Genomic DNA, 23,734 nt, shown 5'->3' on the forward strand with positions numbered 1-23,734 from the left:
TGAAGAAACTGAGGCTCCAAGATATTAATTAGGTGACTTGCCAAAGATCACAGGGCCATAATACAGTGCACATGCAATTTTAACCTGGAGCTTAGAGAATTTGCCCAAAGGGACACATAGCTAATAAGTTGAAAAGCTGCAGTTCAAACTCCAGTATGGGTTCTTAAGCTCCAGTTTAACCCACTCACTGACTAATGACTACAATTTGCATACAGCTGTCTCTTTGTAGTATCTCTACTAGGTTTCAGAAGCATGTTGTAATGGCCACTTCCAGATTTTTTTCTTCTCACTTTAAACTACAAGGTTCTACTCAATTAGGGCCTAATAACAGACTAGGAAAAGGAGTAAATACAAATGCTTTACTTAGCTCAATATTTTCACAAGTAAAGAGTGGAAAAGAGTCATTAGTTTATTCCATCAAGCATACCCTATTGTAAATGATGGATGCGTTGCATTTGAAGTTATAAGGAAATTTTCAAATGGCGATACTCAACAGGTCCTACATATGGCTTTCTCTTTATTTTTCTGCTTTCTCTTTCACCAACTGCTTCACTTCATTCAAAAGAAGCCTGGGAAAAGTTAGGGTTTTTTTTTTTTATTATTATTAAAAACCTATTAATCATGGAGTTAACCTTAGGGGTTAAAATAGAGTATTTTGACATGATTTTTTTTCCTAAGCAGGGGGAAGGCCACAGGAGCCAGTAAGGCTCGAGTTCCAAACACAAAGAGTATAAATAAAATCAAACATTATCTTCCACATCAAATTTCCATAAATCTTTTCTCAAATCATGCTACCACATTTCTTCTACTTTTCAATTTTTTTTTGCCTCTTTCTGCTTAAAACAGTGCCTATAATTTGCCTCAGTTACTGACTGACCATAGTTTCTACGTACAAAGAAAATCCTATGTGTATGGTCTTTCCAATTTTGTGACTTATTGCCTGGTCACGTCTCCGCCCTCTGACATCTATAAGAAGTCTTTACATTTAAATCTTACCATCATTCCCCAGTTGTGGTCTCTTGTATCATCTCAGGCTCACATGGGAAATCAGTTGGAAAAAGAAACTTCTCTACACTTTAATTGGTCATGTCACTTTTCAAAGCTTCTTTTGGACACTACCTTGAAGGACTGAAGTAATGTGACAATTCAGAAGTCTGGAAATCTCACATAGGATATTCAGTACTTACGGTGTTAAAAATCCTTATCTTGGGGAGTATAGAGGTTCCTGACCCAGGGATGAAGGATTCTGGTATCTTGTACATTCCTTTAGATTGCCTTTTTCAACCCACCTGGGCCACGAAGAAAGAACAGTATCCCCTAACCTATCCCTTCTTTGTTCTAGAGTTGAGTGTACATTGAAATCTTTACAACTATTGGGAAATATTTAAACTCTCCACTGAAAATACTATGTAGGGATGCCTGGGTGGCTCAGCGGTTTGGCACCTGCCTTCAGCCCAGGGCATGATCCTGGAGACCTGGGATCGAGTCCCGCGTCGGGCTCACTGCATGGAGCTTTCTTCTCTCTCTCTGCCTCTCTCTCTGTGTCTCTCATGAATAAATAAATAAAATCTAAAAAAAAAATACTATGTAATTATATACTTTATAACAGGGACTTCCCAGGTGAATGGATGAAGGGGATTTGCATTGTAAATCCTGGAAACTGAGTGGAACAGACCGGTTAAACCACCCAGAACCAAACCGTGGATATTTCTCCAGCTTTTTCAGTGGGACTGCTCTAGTCTTGATATAGCACAAAGTGCTCCAAATCCCCAAAGATTATCTAAAATAAACAGTAAATATTCTCCATGAGTAATTTCCATGGATCAGTTCTCTGGATCATATGCTTTTCAGAAATGTCATTTGATCTAGTTTATAGTTTAACTTATCCATCCCAGGAGAAACAGGGTTTCTACTAAGCCTTCAAAATAATGCTTTTTGCTCCACAGATTCTAGATTCAAAACAGTGCAGCCATACAGGAGTTTAAATAAATCAATGCCCTACAACGGACAGTGTCCAAACTGTGATGATTATAGAAGTTTATCTCAAATAAATGTCTCATAACCCTTATATACAGTTTAGCTCAGTTCTAGTGGGAACTGTGACATGGAATCCTGATGGATACTAAGTAGATTAGTAGATTAAATGGTATCTATTTGCTCATCTTTCTACAGTTTAGGGAAATACTGTGCAAAATTCATTCCTAAGAATGTAATGATTGTGTCGCATTCCACCCCCCTACCCTTTGCCTGTAACTCCAGAGAGCACCACCTCATTCCTAACCCTTTGCCACCTTTCAGTGGACTCAAGACTATCACTACCTCCTATGTAGAACTTCATTCTGAGTATCCAGGGTATTGTTTGCTTTATCTATATACGAATATCTAGTTATCCGCAGCAGCACTGCTTACCTTCCAAAGCACCTACCTTTCTTCCTCTGATTTGTAGTATTCTATGCTGACCTCTTCAATCCCACATCCAATGTCCCGGACTCATCTTGAGGTATATCAACAACTGGAACCCCCTTTCTTCCTTCTCTGGGTCGGCCTTTTGGAAAGATAATTCTGTAAACCTCATAGCATGTTAAGTAATAGCCAAGCACACAGAGAAGGAACTGACTCTGAGAAAAAGTCAATGAAAATAGTAGGCTATACAGTCTAGGATCAAGAAAATGAGATTGCCATCTCTCTTGCCTCCATTCAATGCCTGGTTTTGCGTCTTCCTGGCTATGTGATCTTGAGCATGTAATTCATTCTCTCTAGAATTCAGCTTATTCATGCCTACAATGAGGGTAGCTATAGAAACTATCTTATAGATTAATGGAGCTAAAGGAAATCCTTGTGAAGTATTTAGCAGTTTCTGGCACATAGTACACCCTTATTGTTTTTATTAATAACGGTAGTATTTGCAATGCATGGAAATTTGGGGAAACGGCACATTTATCCTTGCCAGCATCTTCAATTTTAAATCTGTTAAGTATCTCTCTGTACCAGTTACTTGTAATATAAATAATAAAGAGAAAATAGATTTGGCTCCTGTGGGTTTTTTTTTTTTTTCTGTAGAAATTTTCTTGCGAGGGCAGAAGAGAAACTGATATTAATTCAAGGTTTCTTTTTTTGTGCCACCCGTCCTTAAGCTGCCAAATTCAGAGCAAGCAACACGGAACATGTAGAATGTGTTTGAATATTAAATTGATTTACTAGCAATAAATTCATGACCTGAGCTCCTCAGGGATCTTGGGATTTCAACAAATGCAACTAAGAAAAAGAACAAGTTGACATTTAAAAAAGCGTTTATGCTTGCTAGTCTTCAGCAATATTTTGAACCACACTACATCTCTAGCATTGCCTGCAGTAACCAAATGCAATATATATAAGTATTTAGGCTATTTATGTAGTAGGCAAATTAACCACTGCCCAGTTAATTTGTTCTTTGAGGTGGAACGGACAGGAGAACAAGCTGGTGTGAAGCTTGTGGTGCTTTCTTAGGGATACTATCATTAAAATGTGATAATAAATACTACCCCTATTTGATGGCTATTTTAATTTATAATTCTATAATTGTTAACTGCAGCGCTAATTTGGGCTTTCCTATGCCTAGATGCTACATATTCTTGTTAATACCACCCCCTCCTCTGCTAAACAACACATATTCTCCAAAACAATATTTATAGGGGCACCTGGGTGGCTCAGTGGGTTGAGTGTCTGCCTTCAGCTTAGGTCATGACCCCGGGGTCCTAGGATAGAGTCCCACATTGTGTTCCCCACAGGGAGCCTGCTTCTCCCTCTGCCTATGTCTCTGCCTCTCTCTGTATTTGTCATGAATAAATAAAGAATTAAAAAAAAACAATATCTATGAATGCTGTGACCTAAAAGAAAATGTAGAAGGAAGTGAAGATAAAATTTCACCCAGTTAAATCAAGAGGTATTATGATAATAATATTTTAGGTTGTACAGAACTGAAATGGACTCTATTAAAATAGTGCTGGTCTACACCATACAAGGAGACAATCTTTTTTTGTCTTTAATTATCTCAGAATCCTTATCTGTTTTTCATGGAGATAGGCATTTACATAAGCATTATCCCCCCTCTCCCCCCAAAAAAACCCTAAAATGTTATCAGTTTATAGCTGGGCACTACTTCTTTGTCCTTTGGAGATGTGAACGCTTTTTAGGACCTATTAATTACCTTTGTCCACAACCCTCTTGGTGTAATGGACCTTTTCTACTCTGTTATGTGTCAGTTTTTTTTTTTCTTCAAGTTTCATCCATATATTTGATCTTTAAAGTATAAATCCAAACTACCTGTTGCCTATTTTCAGGACTATTAGAATTGGGTCGTTAAAATTTCTAGAAAATGCCTCTAATTGTCAAGTTAATCATTGAAAACAACATAATTGTCATGTTTAGGGGAGAAAAAGGAAGTCGTTTGCCCTTGTCACATAGAGACCTTACAATGACCCCAGTGTCCATTCCCAAATAACACCAATACCTCAGGTTAATTGAGGAGGCCTCTGAGTGAAGATTATGAGGTCACAGCCCTGGTTGCTTCCTGTTTGTAAATACACAGAATAGACTCTAATTAGACTCAAGAGGAAATGTTGCCCAGGGAATGTATTTGGAAGACATGGAGGTGCTTAAACTATTCAAGTCTGTGCAGAAAGAGGTTGGCATTGTTATGTGATATGCCTATTTTTATTTCCTTCCAAAGCTTTACCAAATAAATGTAACCCTAATAAAGAAGATAGACAGAAGGGTGATTTCAGCTACATGTCTCAGGTATAAATGAGATGAATTGCTGTAGCGTAGTGCACCTGTTTCCCTCTGCGTGATAAACAAACTGCTGAGTGTTATTAAAGTGCATTCACTTTAATTGTAATTGAGTGAACATGATCGGGTATGGTATTTGCCTTTGTATAAAATTTTCCCCTTGTAATGATACTTAATCATTCTGGCATATAACATTTCAGGGGACATTAAATTACCATGCTGGAAGGTTGACAATGATCCCTAAGCAAAAACCAGAAAATATTCTTCAAGCTACTGGATTTTTAAAATTCTGCTAATTAAAGAGAATTACAATCATCTTCTGCTATAAAGCATAAAACCCAGTAAAGTTGAGTGAGTTAAACTTCTCCTGTAATTATACATACTTCAAAGACTAATACCTCCCTGGTAATAAGTGGTTTTGTGACTCCAGGATACATGCTTCAAGGTATAGAAAAGGAATGAATACATTTTCATTCCATGTGGCATTATTAAGTATGAGATTAAAAAATAAAATGTTTCACATGGCCAAATTGCATTGCACAGATGCAGTTAGAAATCCTCTGACAACTGTTGCTTGCCCACTACATATTAGCATACTGCTTTATTACACGTATGTATATGATATACAGAAGAGAAAAAACACACATTTATATATATATACACATTTATATATGCATTCGTGTGTGTGTGTGTGTGTATGAGTTCTACTTAGAACTCATCATTAAGGGACGCCTGGGTGGCTAAGTGGTTGAGTGGCTGCCTTCGGCTCAGGTCATGATCCTGGGGTCCTGGGATCGAGTCCTGCGTCAGGATCCCTATAGGGAGCCTGCTTCTCTCTCTGCCTATGTTTCTGCCTCTGTGTCTCTCATGAATATACAAATAAAATCTTAAAAAAAAAAAAGAAAGAACTCATCATTAAAGCTCAACAATTGTTTGGTTTTCCAGATACTTGGAAAGTGTTGAATTTTTTTAAGTGATCTGTTTAAAGTATTTTTGATCTCTCCAAAACATCAATAGCAAAATTATAAGTTTAATCTCATGTACTTGGATCTTGCTAATTAAAAAAATAAAAATTCAGAAAGGCTAGGCTAAAAATTTGCCTTTGTGCATACGTGGAGATGATAGTTTTCAGTGGCAGGCAGGATGAAGACGGCAGGGAGACATTTGATCTCCATCACAAAGGTTTCTTAGCTTTTAAAGTTTGAGTTAATAACATGCAATGACATGTTCACAATGAATATAGCCTTAAAATTATTCTTATCCAAAGCAGGTCTAGCAGATAACGCTTTTGGCAATGACTGTATTTAACTTTGTAGAGTTAGAAATTACTGCGTAGTTTGAAATGAAATATAAAAATATTTTAAACATATGGACATCGGTAATTCAAGCAGGATATCTATCTCAAATATCACTTTAAATTAATTAGATGTAAAATTTATTTTATTTCTTTTAAAGATTTTATTTATTGATTCATGAGAGACACAGAGAGAGAGAGAGAAAATGAGGGAGAGACACAGGCAGAGGGTGAAGCAAGCTCCATGCAGGGAGCCCGACATGGGTCTCCATCCCGGGTCTCCAGGATCACGATCTGGGCTGAAGGCGGCACTAAACCCCTGAGCCACATGGGCTGCCCTAGGTGTAAAATTTAATTTCGTGGTTCAGTCTATAACCTATCTCTACACAGGAGATTGTAATGATTAGGACCACACCTACTGCCAGACAAAATCAGATGACCTGAATTCAAATCCTACCTCTGACACTGGCTAGCAATTTAACACCAAGGATGTTACCTTTTCTGTTTGGATCTCACTTTCTCAATCTATAAAGATAATTATAATACCTAATCCAAACCCTATCATGAAGATCACTTGACTTAATAGGGGACAGCCTTAGAGCAGTAACTGAAATATAAGAATGCCTGTGTTTGCTATTGTTGTTAACTATTAGGATAAAGTATTAGGGGGGAAGAGAATACAAGAGAGCAAGAGGGAGGGAAGATGGGAAGGAGGAAGAGAAGGAAAGACAAAATAGCATTACTTTGGTCTTGATATTAGTAAAAGCCTAAGGGAGGACTCATGCCAAGATCGATATCCTTTGTTGGAATCAGTCTCAATTTTCCATTTTATTTTGCATTTAGAGACTATGTCCAGGTTTCCATCAGGTGTCTTAAGTGTCCAAGGAAAGCAAATTAAAAGGGTCTGCTGGATTCTGTTTTTCAATGGAGTGCGTTTATTAAATCAGAGCAATGGTTCATGACACTAATCATGCTGTCATATATAAATGGATTACAGCTCTGATCAACCATCAGAAAATATATCTAATTTAAGGGGAGTGTTTATGTACACGTGTGGGGTGTGTGGGTTACTCCATCTATGCCCTCTCCCTTGGATTCTCTCTTTGGAAAACAAAGATTGCATCTGAGAAACATCCAGCAGGGGTGAGAGGTACACCTGGATTGAACCTGCAACCCTATACTCAGCGTATATTTTCCTATTCAACTAAGCTAGATGGCCAAAAGCAATAGAATAGTAATCTGATTTGCTACAATTTATTGTACGTCTTCTGCCATTAAACCACGTCAGTAAAAACATGTAACGATCAATGGCTAATCTCAAAATATAAACCAAATTCTGTAATAATACGCTTACTATTAATCTTCCCATTAATAGATCACATGGCATTCATGTAGTCAGTAAAACGTTATTACAAGAATGTAAGTTATTGCATAATTTGGGGCATTCTGTGATCATAATCCTACTGCATGGCAACAGAGAGGCAGATACCCAGAGAAATTAAGTGGAAACTCTGAATATAAGCATGGATTTCTGCTTATTCTTGCATAGAAATCATGTCCACTGTTAAAGTTTAAATGCTAACACCTCCAGATAAAAATATGGGTAGGGGTTGCTTTAGTCTTAATATTTACAAAAACAAACAAACAAAAACAAAACAAAACAAAACAAAACAAAAATAAACCTCCAAGAGGGTGAAATATTCTTCATGCTCCAACACCAAAAATTTTAACTAGAAGCTACATGTAAAGAAATAGAGACAAATATAATTTTTTTAAATAAAGAAAAATTAGTCAGTAGGAACTGTCCTTTTCTGATATCTTTATTTCAACGTTTCTTTCTCTTCTACTATGCCCCCTCTTATGTTCATTAGAAAAAAATTCTTCACCTCCCTTGTAGATAAATGAATCTTAATAAATAACATAAATTTATATCATCTCTTCAATATTTAAAACATGTGAATATTATCCATCTAACTTTTTTCCTACTATTCTTCACCCAAGTGTGGCTCTGATACCAGATCTTTTATAAAAGTTCTGAGGCATTCAGATGTAAAAGAAGAAAACCCACTCCCCTAGCAATGTAACTTGTAACTAACAAAATTTATAATCAATCTGATTATTTGCTTCTTTATTTCCCTGTGATGGAAACTAATTACCAAAAACCTTTGGCTTTACTGCTTCTAAGTGATTTTTCTTTTTCTTCTTCTTTATTGCCAATACAGAATCATCAACAACTGAACATTTCGGAGTGTGTAAAATGGCTCAAAACTCATCTATCCAAGAAGTTTACGTATGCCCATAAAACCTACCTTTAATCTAGGCTTATTTAAGTTTCTGATAATACAAGTAGACTTACAAAGAAAATAGGCAAGGGCAACATGCCATTTTGATTGCAGAAATTAGAAAATTTTAGTAAGAATCCATTCTCCAGTCTCTGCAAAGGTCCGTATCTTAGAGAATTTGAAGGGCAAAACCACAATCACTTGGCCAAGAAAAGAAGTCAGACTACTATTTCATTATCACTAAATAACATCAACGGCATTAAAAAGTGTTGCCTGAATAAGCTCCTAGACTAGGTATTAGGTTCAGCATGACCTAAATGTTCTGTAAACTTCCCATAACCATAAGAGAGCTGTGTAGATATTATTTAAGTCTTGTATTTTTCCACAAGTTCTTTTCCCCTCAATTTTTATTCTTAGAAGATGAATATTAAGGAGGGAGCCTGTTGTGATGGGCACCAGGTGTTATAAGTGATGAATCACTAAATTCTACTCCTGAAACCATTATTACACTATCTGTTAACTAGAATTTAAATAAAAATTTGCAACAAGGGGCACCTGGATGGCTCTGTGGTTGAGCATCTGCCTTGGCTCAGGTCGTGACCCTGGGGTCCTGGGATCGAGTCCTGCATCAGGCTCCCCATGGAGTGCCTGCTTCTCCCTCTACCTACCTGTCTCTGCCTCTCTGTGTGTGTCTCTTATGACTAAATAAATAAAATCTAAAAAAAAAATTTGAAACAAAAAAGGAGAAATAAGTGAATATAAAAATTGACTTTTTACAAAATTGGCTTGGAATTAAAAAAAAAAAAAGAGTTTGAGATAGATGGAAGGTTGAGAGTAATTGTTAACACCAGTAGTAGCACCCTTCAGGGAAAATACATGACATGGTTGACAAAGAACATTAACGAACCCCCGCCCAAACACCAGACATAGCTAGCAGATTTATTTTACTGTGCTCTGCTCTTAGAGTATTAGTTGCTTACTGTTTCAAGTCACCTCTGAGTTGTTATTATCAAGCTCTCTAAAGAATGAATAATAGCTCTCTATCTAATATTTTCCCATTGGGGTAATGAGGAGTTTACTCCCAGCTCATAGATCCTGCTAGATGATGGCTTTCTTGGATATCAGGTTACATTTTGCATAATTGGGTAACAAGCTACTTCTCAAGGCATTAAATCAATTCATTCTGTTTTACTTAGAGCCTGAGTCACCATGTACCCTATTGACTCATCCTCTACCAAGGGTTCTGCTTAAAGAAATGGATAGTGGCCAAAAGAACATATTTCCCAGAAAAGGATCAGGGCAGATCATGTGACTCTAGGTTTAATAATTATTGACTTCAGAACAAAAAGCTGTATTTTGTTTTGTTTTTATGATGTGGATTTTTAAAAGAATGGGTCAAATTTTGGGTCTTAACCTTTGGGTTAAGGGTAAACAAGGGCTTGGCCTTGCAAAGTTACCCAGAGTGAACCATGAATAGTTAATATTTCTCCAACAGGCATTGTTTAGACTCTACTAAACCATGTCAAAATTGGGCACAGTTGACATGAGTAGATGGATGGGCAAGCCATCAAGCTTAAAAAAAAGGCTAGTGAGGATGGATTTCTGGATTTGTGATGGACATTTAGCTTCTGATTTTTGAGGACAGCTTCCCAGGAAATTATATTAAATGCAGCTGGAACCAGTAAAACATTTTTTCCTTTCAAATGAGGCAGAACGAAAGCAATGTACAAAAACAAAAACTTGTCTGGGACAGCCTGGGTGGCTCAGGGGTTAAAGCACCCAGGGTGTGATCCTGGAGTCCCTGGATCGAGTCCCACGTCGGGCTCCCTGCATGGAGCCTGCTTCTCCCTCTGCCTGTGTCTCTGCCTCTCTCTCTCTATGTCTCTCATGAATAAATAAACAAAATCTTTAAAAAATAAATAAACAAACAAAAACTTGTCTGCATGCACGTTGGTAGCACCTGAAGAACCTTGCGGAATGCTAATACCTGAGTCCCACCCCCAGAGATTCTGTTGCAGTTTGCCCAGAGCACAATGTGGACATCAGGAGGTTTAAAATCTTTCCCAGGTGATTTTAATAAGCAGCCATGGATAAGAACTTCTGACCTAAAGTAAGGTGGGAATAGATAAAATATGGTGAGTAGAGAGAAAATAGGTTGTGGGACTCCTGGATTTAAGGAAAACATTTTTAATAATAGTAAAGAAAAAGCGAAACAACCAGGAAACCAGTCTCACATCCTGTCCCACCATGTCTTGAAAAAATACCAGTGTTGAAAAAATGAATGGATTGCAACGTCCTACTCTGCATCAGTGACTCTCGCAAACAGAATATTGATTGGAAACAAACTACAGGAGAAAACATTTAACATGATACATGCTAAACAAAGAATGCAAAACACCTATTTTAGGGACACATACATTTATTTGCAGGCTAAAAGGAAAGCAAGAGACCAATGAATACAAAATTCCAGGGTAGCAGTTACCTTTCAGAGAAGGATACTCAAGAACTTCAAAGCTCTTGGTCATATTCTCTTTCTTCTGCTGAGCGGTAGGTATAATTTTTTATAAAGGAAATTCCTCTAGAAAAAAAAAAAAAAACCCTGCTATAATTCCTTTGTGATCACTTTAATTTACTTCACCTTAAAAGCCTGATGACTCACTCAAAGTAGGAGTTAACAGAATGAAGGTGTGTTAATGCAGTGAGAGGTGTGACTGTAAACAAGGGGAAGAATTTCAAGATGTTATAAAAGGTGAGGGAATATAAATTAAAAAACAGCTCTCAGGGCAGCCCGGGTGGCTCAGTGGTTTAGTGCTGCCTTCAGCCCAGGGCGTGATCCTGGGGATCCAGGATCGAGTCCTGCGTGGTGCTCCCCGCATGGAGCCTGCTTCTCCCTCTGCCTGTGTCTCTGGGTTTCTCATGAATAAATAAATAAAATTAAAAAAAAACAAAACAGCTCTCAGGAATGCTTACTCTCCTCATAAATTATTAGGTGGGGGTGGAGATAGAAAAACATAGAGAAAGAGGGATGCAGAGAGAGATTGGTTTTCCCTCCTTCAGGTTGAAAATGAAAATAATCACCTATTATATGTTAATTAACTGAATGTAAATAAAATAATTTTTTTTTCTAAAGAAAAAGACATTTTTTTCAGCTCCTGGATGATTGTATGTAGTCTTTGGGCTTTGTAGGTGAGGGTTTGAAAGCAGGGGTCTTAGGTCTTCTTGTATTGAAAAAGACGATAGTAATAGAAGAACATGCAAAGAACTTAGGTGGCTGACACAGATAAATATGCTTATGGCTGGCAATTATCCCTTTTGGTTTGGGCATTCAGGTGTCACTGGGCTCCTTAGCTTCCTGCTCTTTTATCCTTGGTTTCTCCCAGGCCTACCTGAATGCAAAACTGAGAACCTCTTAGTTTTGCTGTGGACCTTTAATTGAATATGTTTTATGAGCAACCGGAAGAGGATTTTCCATTGCATCCCTGAGAGCAACAGCTTAAGTAAACATTCTTAGTAACCTAATGCTGCCCCACTGAGCCTCTTCAGTGATTCCGCTCTGGTGGGCTTGCCCCAAATCTCTCTAGCTTTTCTAGTATGCAGAATAGGTCTTCCGTTACACAGGATAATTCATGCTCTTCCAATGTCTACCCCAAAATGTGCAGAGAAAATTAAATCAGTGCTTTCTACAAAGTGGCTATTCAGTGCCCTTGGGCTAGCAGCTTGGGCATCATCTGGGTGCTTTATCGACCCCAGGACTCTGAGCTGTACCACAGCCATACTGGACCAAATGTATGTTTTAACAAACCCCTGGGGGTTGCCTATGCATGAAGCAAGACTCTGCCCCAGAGAATATGGCAACCACGCAAACAGAGGGAAGATCATCACTCTCCTTTGACTATTTCTCAGCTGTTTTTTTTTTTTCACTTTAATATGCAATTGCAGTCTTAGTCATAGCTCTAGACAACTTATCAAAACACATTTTCTAAACAAACATAATATTCTTCCCGAGAGGAATTCTGAAAAATAGATTTCTATCTGACATTTATCATCATCATTTGGAGCCTGTTGTAGAACCTTAAGTACTGAATAAAATAATTACTGGCCATTAATTTTTCTTCTTCCTCTATCTTGCTCACTGACCCTGTGTTAGGATCCCAGCAAAGCTAGGAGGACAATCTTTACATTTAGAAGAAGTTCAGGCTAGATTCAATTTTTTTCCCTGATCAAAGCTATGAGACAGCTTGGTTTGAAAATCCTAATGGAAGGGGCTAAAGTTTGACCTGCTTATAGTATAAATATATTATAGGTAGAGAAAGAATGTGGAAAATTCTATCTGTAATACCCTTAGTATAGAGAATCCTGTTCAGAATGACTGCAAAACAGTCATCATTTTTCAAGAATAGGGGATTTTGAAGATTCTAAGTCAATAAATATCACCATATCATATCCGATGGGAGTTTTATCTCTGATTACCCTTACCCTTTGGCTATCTGTCATCTGCCTTATTTCTTCTTCTCTCTTCTCGTTGTTAGCAACAATAAAGATTACCTATGCCTAACCAAGATCCAGTAAGGCATTTATCATTGTGCTATCTCAGATATTAAATGAAAAAGAAATTTCAGGGTCAATTCAAGAACCATAAACATAGTTCACATTTGTAAAAAAAAAAGGGGGGGGGGTATCTACTTTCCTTCTGTTTTATCTAAGTTCTTGAGATATTTCTTGCCTTCCATTGATTCTGAAAAGTATAAGGTAGTAAACGTTTCTACAGAGACCCAAATTCTTTAAGGGCATCCTTGTTCTTGTGATGATTGCTTTTGTGATGATTACTTAACCCTGATTGTATCAAGATTGGATTTCGCTTCTATATATTAAATTTTGAAACCAGGTTATTCTTATGTAAAACCCTTTCTTAAAGAGATCATCCAATACGCTGTTCTATCACTTTTCACATTGAGAACAACATGACCCTGAGGCCCCAGAAAGTTATTTTAAGTTTTGCAGAAGGACTTGTTTCTTTCCTCCTAGTCATACAAAACAAAGAGCTTGTTGGTTTTTTTTTGTTTTTTTTTTTTACTTTTTCCAAAACACAGAAGCTTATTGAATATCTACTATGCACCTGACCCTATACGTTAACTATAAAGGTAAACTTTTGCACCTTTCCCATCCAGTCCGATTCACTGCTCGCTGACACTTCTGTGTGGCTTGAAGGTTTTCACCTTGCACTAGAGCTATTTTAATCTCTGGATGTTCTTTTTTTCCACTGAGCAAGACCATGACAGGCTGGTGGGAGGTGTGTAAGGAAGGGGATGAGGAGGTTATGCTGGCAGCTTGCAAAGCCATTGGTATCCTGGGACTTAACATCTCCTAAATAAAGTGGGCCTTCAGCTCAAGCCTTATTTAAAAAGGAAAAAAAAAATTCTTCTGCAGATGAAACAGATGCCAGATGGAAACTACTCTGCTGACTTGCTCCAAACAGGCCTGCAGCTGTTACTTCTTCCATAACTTTTTCCAGTGAAATTTTTAGGCTTCACCTGTTGATGGACACAACAGGATTTTTCTTCCTTCCCCCACCCTAGCCTCATCCTCTCCCCAACTTCCCCTTAAAAGGAGAGCAGCCTGAACACTTAGAAAGCACAGGCCTGGGTGAGAGCTCATTATATCTATTAGATATGGACAGCGGACACTGCCTATGGGGTGGGAAGGTTGTGGTTACTTTCAGCTCTTGGTCCTTTGGACCTACTCCTTGTCCTAGAGGGACAAGGCAAGCAGCAGAAAGGTAGATCCCCTGCCTCTACTGTTTCTCTGTATTGTTCTTGAACAACCATTATTCAGAACTAAGCTGAGGCTTGCCCAGGAGCTGGGTAATAACCACCACTTGGCTATAACAGAAATACGGAATCTCAGATTAAAACAGACCAGTGAAACACAAAGTTATAAATCATATCCCAGGTATAAAGGGTAGATTCTCTCTTCAACTGAAATGGACTATAAGAGCCAAAGAAGGTAAGGAGAAGATTTTCAGCCAGAGGAGGGAGCACTTTCTTGCTGGCTGGCTTACACAGATGGTTGCTTGCTTTTCTGTAAGGTAATTAGGTCTATTGACACACAGGATTTGACATTCAAAAATGATCTCCTAATAGAGCTCCCAACATCTGCTATCAAAGAAGCATAAGATGGCACTGAAAGGTTAAGAACTGAGAGATAACACATTGAAAACTAGCAATATAAGAAAGTTAATTAAAACTCAATCAAGTATTGGGCACAAGCTATATAACGTTTTACATGTTCTACATGCAGGCTATAATTCTCTAGTTTTTCATGATAAATTCTACCTAGGTTTCTCTGGTTAACTAACTTTGTTTGAATTGAAGTGGATTTTTTTTTTAACTGTGTGATGCTTCCCAAATCTGCAAGCCCTGCCCCCTAGTCCTCTTCCCTGGGTAGAGGATCTCACCTGCTACTACCCAAACTAGAAGTCTTAAGATGGAAATCTTTCATCTCTGCTCCATCTACTATGTAAACTTGATTACATTGGATCTGCCCTATGCCATCATCATTCCTTTCTTCCCCTTGGCAAATGGAAGAGCTGAGTTCACTATGCCTGATATCCTGTTCACCTCTAACATCCCAGGTAACTTTACTTTGCCAATTTTCTCTACTCTCAGTTGTATGAAACTTCCTGGGTCAACTGATTTGCTTTTACAGTTGATCAGTTTTCTGTTATTAATACCTACAACAAAAACCTTCAGCCTGTCATCACCTTCTAGCTACCCACCTGATTTCTTTTTGGCATTTGGGATTGGGATCTTAACCAATGTGTGTATTTGTGTCTTTCTTGATATTTATTTATGTATTTTTTACAAGGGAAATTTATATATCTTGGCTGCTCTCCACTTTTTACTAAGAGCTCCCCACGGAGAAAGGATGAGTTTAGAAGAAGCAACTTCTATTATGCTAGATCATTATTAAATAGAGGAATATAAACTACCTTCACAGAGAAAACACATAGCAGGAAGACATGCTTTCAGGGCCCAGAATATTCAAAAGGTGAGGACAGCCAATGTTTTACAATGCTCATGCCAGGAATATTGGTCCTCAACAGGCTCTAGGGATGAAAGCTGCAGATACATCCCCAGCTGCCTGGCTTTAGGAATCCATGAGGGTAATTGTTCTTTAGCCAAATGAGGGATACAGTGAGAAAAAGCCTTTCCTCCAATTTGCTTTGAGGTATGTTTCATGGGCTTGAATATACACAGACAAATGTGGAACACCAGATAATGTGACACAGATCTAAAAATGCCTGCTCCTGGGAGGAAACAAATCCTGGGTCCCCAGAGAGACAACACACACTGCAGCACCAGGGCACCAGAAAGAGAGCTTAGAAGCAAAGTGGAAAAAGGTAACTTCAGTATAAAACTGTCACCTGCCAACCAGCTTTGTAGCCTTGAGTGAGTTTCTTAAACAATCTGCACTTCAATGTTCATATTCGTAAGACAGGGTTGATAATCAGAGTAGTACTGTGATAATTAATTTTATATGTTAAGCTCACTTGGCTAAGGGATGCCCAGATAGCTGGAAAACATTTCTGGGTATGTCAGTGAGAGTATTTCCAGAACTGATTAGCCTTCGAATTAGTAAATTGAATAAGGCAGATGGCCTTCCCCAATGTAGGTGGGCATCATCATCCCTCAAGGGGTTGAACAGGAAAGAAAAAAAAAAAAAAAAAAGAAGAAAGGCGAATTCTCTATCTTCTTGAGCTGGAACCCCCTTTTCTGCTGTCCTCAGACCTTGGGCCTTTAGACTTTGAGAAGAAGACTTACACCAGCAACCCCCTTCTTATCCCCCACCCCTGCCCCCAGTTCTTAGGCTGAATTATACCACTGGCTTTCCTAGTTCTCTAGCTTGCAGATTGCCTATCTTGGGTCTTCTCAGCCTTCATAATTTCATGGCCCAATTCCTATAATGAATCTTCTCTCATCTATGTCTGTATATCCTATTGGTTCTATTTCTTTGGAGAGCCTGGACTAACACAACCACCTTCCTTAAAGGGCCATTAGCAGACATATACAAGATATTTAGTGTCTGCCACCTGTTAAATCTGAGCTATATTATTTTACATAACTGCTCCTCTAGGCAAGGAAATAGTATGCATCGACTAATTTTTATCACCCTTTCCCACACACATATTATATATAGTGTCATAATTAACAGAAGAATGGGAGATTTCTCCCAGCAGGGTTTAATTTCAACTCTGAAAATGAGACAACTGTCACCATCAGGCTGCATCTTGGTACATCCTGGACAACCAGAAATTTTTTCTATGTACCTAGCTCTAGAGTCTCTTCTTTGGCATTGGATGACAGGAGTCTGATGAAATACCATTTTGGTATATCATTGCACTGACTGCTCTGAGGCTGCAGGTGAGGTTGTTTTCTACATTTTATGAGATTGCAGTTGGTGCCCTGGAAACTCCTCTGTGAACTCAGAGCATTATTAAAGTAAACCAGCATCTGAAGCACTGAAAAGAAAGAATGGTACCCACCTGAGGTGGAGAGGCCTCTACTTTATCCTCCTAACAAAGTAAACCTTTGGCTGATTGAGCATAAGATTATTTTTAATTTTAGATTAGTTTATTTGGACATTGACCTATGAGTTACAGACTTTACATGCTATTTGAGCTTTTTTGTCTCCTTATGAACTTTGGTATAAATTGGAGATCATACTGAAATTTCAGAAATCTCTATGTGTTTGTATGATAGTGTGCATTCATGTTCTGCCATTTAATCTTATTCCCTATAATCTCTCTTGACCTCTAGACAGTATGTCTGCACATGATTTGGAATGGGGAAGAAATTATAAAATACTCCTAGAAATCAATAAAGACAAGACCAAGAAGGCAAGAGCAAAATGGGTAAGAGCCTGGAATAGGCACTTCACCAAAGAGGATGTTAAATGGTGATCGCACATATGAAGGTATGTTTAATTTCATTAGCCATGAGGGATATAGAAATTGATGTCCAAAGGAGATACCACTGCATGCCCACTGGAATGTGTAAAATTAAAAAAAAAAAGATTCAATACCCACTATTGGTTATGATTTTGAACAGCTGGCAGGAATCATACACTGCTTTAAGCATACGAATTGGTGAAACCACACTGAAAAACTCTTTGGTAGTAAGCATCTCATGAGCATACCATATGATCCAGTGATTTCACCACAGACACATAAAACACAAATACAAACACATGTTCCCCGATCTACAGGAACAGGAACTTTATAGGTAATGCAATGGCACTAAATTCCTATCTTTCAATGATTACTCTGAATGTAAGTTCTTCAATCAAAAGACATAGGGTATCAAAGTGGATTTAAAAACCAGACCCATCAATATGCTGCTTATAAGGGACTCATTTTAGACCCAAAGTCACCTCCAGATTGAAAGTGAGGGGGTGGAGAGCCATTTATCATGCTAATGGACATCAAAGGAAAGCTAGAGGGGCTTTCTTTCAGAAAAACTTTCAGAAAAACATACTTCTATCAGAAAAACTAGATTTTAAAACAAAGACTGAAATAAGAGATGAAGAAAGAAAATATAATAAAGGGGTCTATCCAATAAGATCTAACAATTGTAAATACTTATGCCCTTAACTTGGAAGCAACCAAGTGTGTGTGTGTGTGTATGTGTGTGTGTGTGTGTATACATATATATATAAATAACAAACTTAAACTCAATGGTAATGAAACAATAATAGTTGGGGACTTTAATACCCTATTTACAACAATGGACAGATAATCTAAGCAGATCAACAAGGCAACAAGGGCTTTTACTGATACACTGGACCAGAAGGACTTCACAGATATATTCAGACCATCTCATTCTAAAGCAGCAGAATACATACCCTTTTCCAGTGCAAATGGAATATTTTCCAGAATAGGTCACATACTGGGTCACTAATCAGGACTCCACCGGTACAAAAAGATTGAGATCATACTATGCATATTTTCAGACCACAATGCTATGAATCTTGAAGTCAACCACAAGAAAAATTTTGGAAGGACCATAAATACATGGAAGTAAAAGAACATCCTACAGAAGACTGAATGGGTCAATCAGGAAATAAAAAAAAAAAAAAAAGAATTTAAAAAATACATGGAAACAACAACAACAAAAATGCAAGCACAAGAGTCCAATACCTTTGGGATGCAGCAAAGGCAGGCCTAAGAGTGTATCAGAATACAAGCCTTCCTCAAGAAGCAAAAGTAGTCTCAAATATACAACCTAACCTCACACCTAAAGGAGCTGGAAAAAGAACAGCAAATAAAGCCTAAACCCAGCAGGAGAAAAGAAATAGTAAAGATTAGAGCAGAAATCAATGATATAGAAAAAAAAAAAAAAGACAGTAGAACAGGTCAACAAAACTAGGAACTGGGTCTCTGAAAGAATTAATAAGATTAGTAAAACCCTAGCCAGACTTATCAAAAAGAAGAGAGAAAGAACCCAAATAAATAAAGCATGAATGAAAGAGATCACAACCAACATTGCAGAAATACAATTATAAGAGAATATTATGAGCAATCATATTCCAAAAAACTAGGCAATGTGGAAGAAATGGATAAATTCCTGGAAGCCTATAAACTACCAAAAGTGAAACAGGAAGAAATAGAAAGTCTGAACAGACCCATAACCAGAAAAGAAATTGAATCCATAATCAAAAATCTTCCAAAAACCAAGAGTCCAGAGCCAGATGGCTTCCCAGGGGAACTCTACCAAACATTTAAAGAAGAATTGATACCTATGCTTCTGAAACTGTTCCAAAAAATATAAATGGAAGGAAAATTTCTAAATGCATTCTATGAGGCCAGCATTACCCTGATCTTAAAACCAAACACCCCACTACAAAGGAGAATTACAGACCAATATTGCTGATGAACATGGATGCAAAAGTTCTCCACAAAATACTAGCCAATAGTATTTACTGGATCCAATAGTATATTAAAAGGATTATTTACCAGGACCAAGTGGGATTTATTCCTGGGCTGCCAGTATGGTTCAACATCTGCAAATCAATCAACATGATACACCACATTAATAAAAGAAAGGATAAGAACCATATGATCCTTTCAATAGACACAGAAAAAGCATTTGACAAAACAGAACATTCTTTCTTCATAAAAATTCTCAACAAAGTAGGGATAGAGGGAACACACATCAACATCATAAAGGCTGCATATGAAAGAGCCACAGCTAACATCATCCTTAATGGGGAAAAACTGAGAGCCTTTCCCCTAAGGTCAGGAACACAGCAGGGATGTCCACTCTCACCACTGTTGTTCAACATAGTACTGGAAGTCCTAGCTTCAGTAATCAGACAACAAAAAGAAATAAAACGCATCCAAATCATCAAAGAAGTCGAACTTTAACTCTGCAGACAATAGGATACTCTATGTAGAAAACTTAAAAGACTCCACCAAAAAAATTGCCAGAACTGGTACAGGAATTCAGTAAAATCACAGGATATAAAATCAATGCACAGAAGTCTGTTGCATTTCTATACACTAGCAATGAAGCAGAAGACAAATCAAGGAACTGTCCCCATTTACAACTGCACTAAAAACCGTAAGATACCCAGGAATAAACCTTACCAAAGAGTCAAAAGATCTGTACTCTGAAAACTATAGAACACTTATGAAAGAAATTGAAGAAGACACAAAGAAATGGAAAAACATTCCACGATCATGGGTTGGAAGAACAAATATTATTAAAATGTCTAAACTGCCCAAAGCAATCTACACATTCAATGCAATCCCTATCAAAATAACACCAGCATTTTTACAGAGCTGGAACAAACAATTCTAAAATTTGTAGGGAACCAGAAAGGACCCTGAATAGCCAAAGGAATGTTGAAAAAGAAAAACAAAGCTGGAGGTGCCACCATTCCAGACTTCAAGCTGTATTCTGAAGCTGTAATCATCAAGACAGTATGGTACTGGCAAAAAAAACAGACCCATAGATCAATGGAACAGAATACAGAACCCAGAAATGGACCCTCAAGTATATGGTCAACTCATCTTCAACAAAGCAGGAAAAAATATCCAAGGGAAAAAAGTCTTTTCAACAAATAGTGTTGGGAAAATTAGATAGACATGTGCAAAAGAATGAAACTGGATCAGCTTCTTGCACTATACACAAAAATAAATTTAAAAATGGATGAAAGACCTAAATGTAAGACAGGAATCCATTAAAATCCTAGAGGAGAACACAGGCAACAACCTCTTTGACTTTGGCCACAGCAGCTTCTTACTAGACACGTCCCTAGAGGCAAGGGAAACAAAAGCAAACATGAACTATTGGGACTTCATCAAGATAAAAAGCTTTTGCACAGCAAAGGAAACAATCAACAAAACTAAAAAGTGACCTATGGAATGGGAGAAGATATTTGCAAATGACATATGAGATAAAGGGCTACTATCCAAAAGTTATAAATAACTTATCAAACTCAACACCTCAAAAAACAAAAAAATCCATTCAACAAATGGGCAGAAGACGTGTCCATTTCTCCAAAGACGATAAATGGCTACCATATGAAAAAAATGTTCAACATCACTCATCATCAGGGAGATACAAATCAAAACCACAATGAGATGCCATCTCACACTGGTCAGAATGGCTAAAATTAAACCACTCCGGAAACAACAGATGTTGATGAGGATGGAGAGAATGATGAATGAACCCTTTTACACTGTTAGTGGAAATGCCAACTGGTGCAGCAACTCTGGAAAACAATATGGAGGTTCCTCAAAAAGTTAAAAATAGAACTACTGTATGACCCAGGATTTGCACTCCTAGGTATTTATACAAAGGATACAAAAATAGTGATTCAAAGGGGCACAAGCACCCCAATGTTTATAGCAGCAATGTCCACAATAACTGAATATGGAAAGATCCCAGATGTCCACTGATGGGTGAATAAAGAAGTGGTGCCTATACACAGTGGAATATTACTCAGCCATCAAAAAGAATGAAATCTTGCCATTTGTAACAACATGGATGAAGCTAGAGGATATTATGCTAAGAGAAATAAGTCAGAGAATGATGAATAACATATGGTTTCACTCATATGTGGAATTTAAGAAAAAAAACAGATGAATATAGGGGAAGGGAAGGACAAATAAGATAAAAACAGAGAGGCAAACCTTAAGAGACTCTTCACTGTAGGGAACAAACTGATGGTTGTTAGAGGGGAGGAGAAAGGGGAGTGGAGTAATTGGATGATGGGCATTTAAGAGGGCACTTGACATAATGAGCCCTGATGTGAGCTCATATGAGCTCATATAACACGGGGTGTTATATGCAACAGATGAATCACTAAATTCTACCCCTGAAACTAGTAATACACTACATGTTAAGTAACTTGAATTTAAATAAAATAAAATAAAATAAAATAAAATAAAATAAAATAAAATAAAATAAAAATAAAATAAAAAACAGAAAAAGCCCACATGTCCCCCAAAAGACACGTACAAGAATTTTTCATAGCAGCACTATTTGCAATAGTTCCAAACTAGAAACGACAAATTACTTTTTACAGTTATGACCAGGCTGGATCTTCAAAGGACGAACCAAAGTGGCTTTCACTTTAAAAATTTTCAGAGTAGGGATGCCTGGGTAGTTCAGGGGTTGAGTGTCTGCCTTTGGCCCAGGGCATGATCCTGGAGTCCCTGGATCGAGTCCCACATTGGGCTCCCTGGATGCAGCCTGCTTCTCTCTCTAACTATGTTTCTGCCTCTCTCTGTGTGTCTCTCATGAATAAATAAAATCTTTTTTAAAAATTTAAAAATACATAAATAAAAATTCTCAGAGCAGCTCCACTGAGTCTCTCTAAAAAGTCTTGTAAAAAGAGGACAACTAGAAAAAAGAGAGAGAGAGAAATTGAGAGCGAACAACCAGCATTGTGACTCTCCTGCCCTGATGAATAACCACATCACCAATGAAGTAGCATTGCCCAAATCATCAAACCAGGATCTGATCAAGACTATAAACCCAACCACCAATGTTTGGGAAATGCAAAGGGACATGCAAAATCAGGACTGTGGAGAAGTATAGGGTCCAAAGATCTGATTTCTTTAGCAATAAATTGTAAGGTAATAAGGGAGAAGGAAAGCTTGTCTTTTAATAATTCATTAAGCTACACAGTTGTTCTGTGTGGTTTTCTGTGTCAGTGTTATATTTCACAGTAAAAACTCTATCAAGCTCTGTCACTGTGCTTGCTGCAGAGAAGCAAACATGAATATGCCAAGATTCTTTTCCTCAAAGGGAATTAAAAATGTAGTCCTTGTGTGCACCATAGTGTTGTAAGCTCTATAAAGGAAATAGTTCTGGAAACGAGAGGAAGGATCTCATTACTTAGAGACACAGATAGAAGATAGATCATCATTATCCATTGTCACCCATTGTCTTAGCTTGGACTACAATAATAAAATAGCATTGACTGGGTGGCTAATTAACAGAGATTTGTTTTCTTATAGTTCTGGAGGCCAGAAGTCTGAGATTAGGGTACTAGCATGGTTGGGTCTGATGAGAGCTCTCTTTCTAGCTTGCAGAAAACTATATTTTGTGTGTGTGTCTTCATAAGGCAGAGAGAGAGAGAGAGAGAGACCGACCTGGTGTCTCTTCTTAAAGGAGCACTAATCCCATCATGAGGTCCCCACCACCATGATTTCATCTTATCCTAACTATCCCAAAGGTGTCATCTTCACACAGCATTACATTGTAGATTAGGGCTTCAGCATATGAATTTGAATTTTTAGCACCTGGTTATAGAGGTTTGGGGGAAACTGAGGGATATCTATTAGCATATAGTCCCAATTCCTTGGGACACGTGCACCCCTTACCCACCTAAGATCTTATAGGCAAAGATGATAGCTACCCTGTAGGGAGAACCGATGTGCCTTTAAAATTCTATCACACTTAGGGAAAAGAAAACTTACATGTCTAGCGAACCCAATTGCAGTTAGTCATAATCCCTGACTGTGGTCAGTATGCTTGTGTCTAGCAATTCCCCTCTTACCTCTCTTGTTTTTCTTAACTGCTTACTTTTAATTTTCTGTGGGTTTAGTGCAAGGACTTTGTTACCTCTATTTTAGACATTTTTTTTCTCTTTCTCGGCAAAATTTTGGTAACGTGACCTTTAGGTCAGTAAGCTTTTCTATTACATTTTCAATGCCAGTGTTCTCATTACCCCATTCTTGTGAGTCGTTTAGGTTCTGAAGTTTCTCTAACATGTATCTTCAATTAGTACCATGTCAGAATTAGAAACAAATGAAATGAGAATTTCAAAATTGAGTTCAAAAGAGACTATTCTCCACTCTAGGCCTCAAGGAAGACTTTAC

At 37.7% G+C, this 23,734-nt stretch overlaps 1 long non-coding RNA gene across 1 annotated transcript in view; it reads right to left on the reverse strand.

Moving 5' to 3' along the window:
- Positions 1 to 2,421: 2,421 nt before the first annotated feature.
- The window catches only part of LOC119873422, a 109,452-nt gene continuing 88,139 nt past the window's right edge, over positions 2,422 to 23,734 (reverse strand). The window contains exons 2-3 of the long non-coding RNA XR_005363994.1: positions 10,826 to 10,921; positions 2,422 to 2,545 (exon numbers count right to left, since the gene is read on the reverse strand). This is a non-coding gene — a long non-coding RNA (uncharacterized LOC119873422). The remainder of the gene's footprint in view (positions 2,546 to 10,825; positions 10,922 to 23,734) is intronic.

Source organism: Canis lupus, chromosome 9, assembly GCF_011100685.1.
Source record: "Canis lupus familiaris isolate Mischka breed German Shepherd chromosome 9, alternate assembly UU_Cfam_GSD_1.0, whole genome shotgun sequence".
Lineage (NCBI taxonomy): Eukaryota > Metazoa > Chordata > Mammalia > Carnivora > Canidae > Canis > Canis lupus.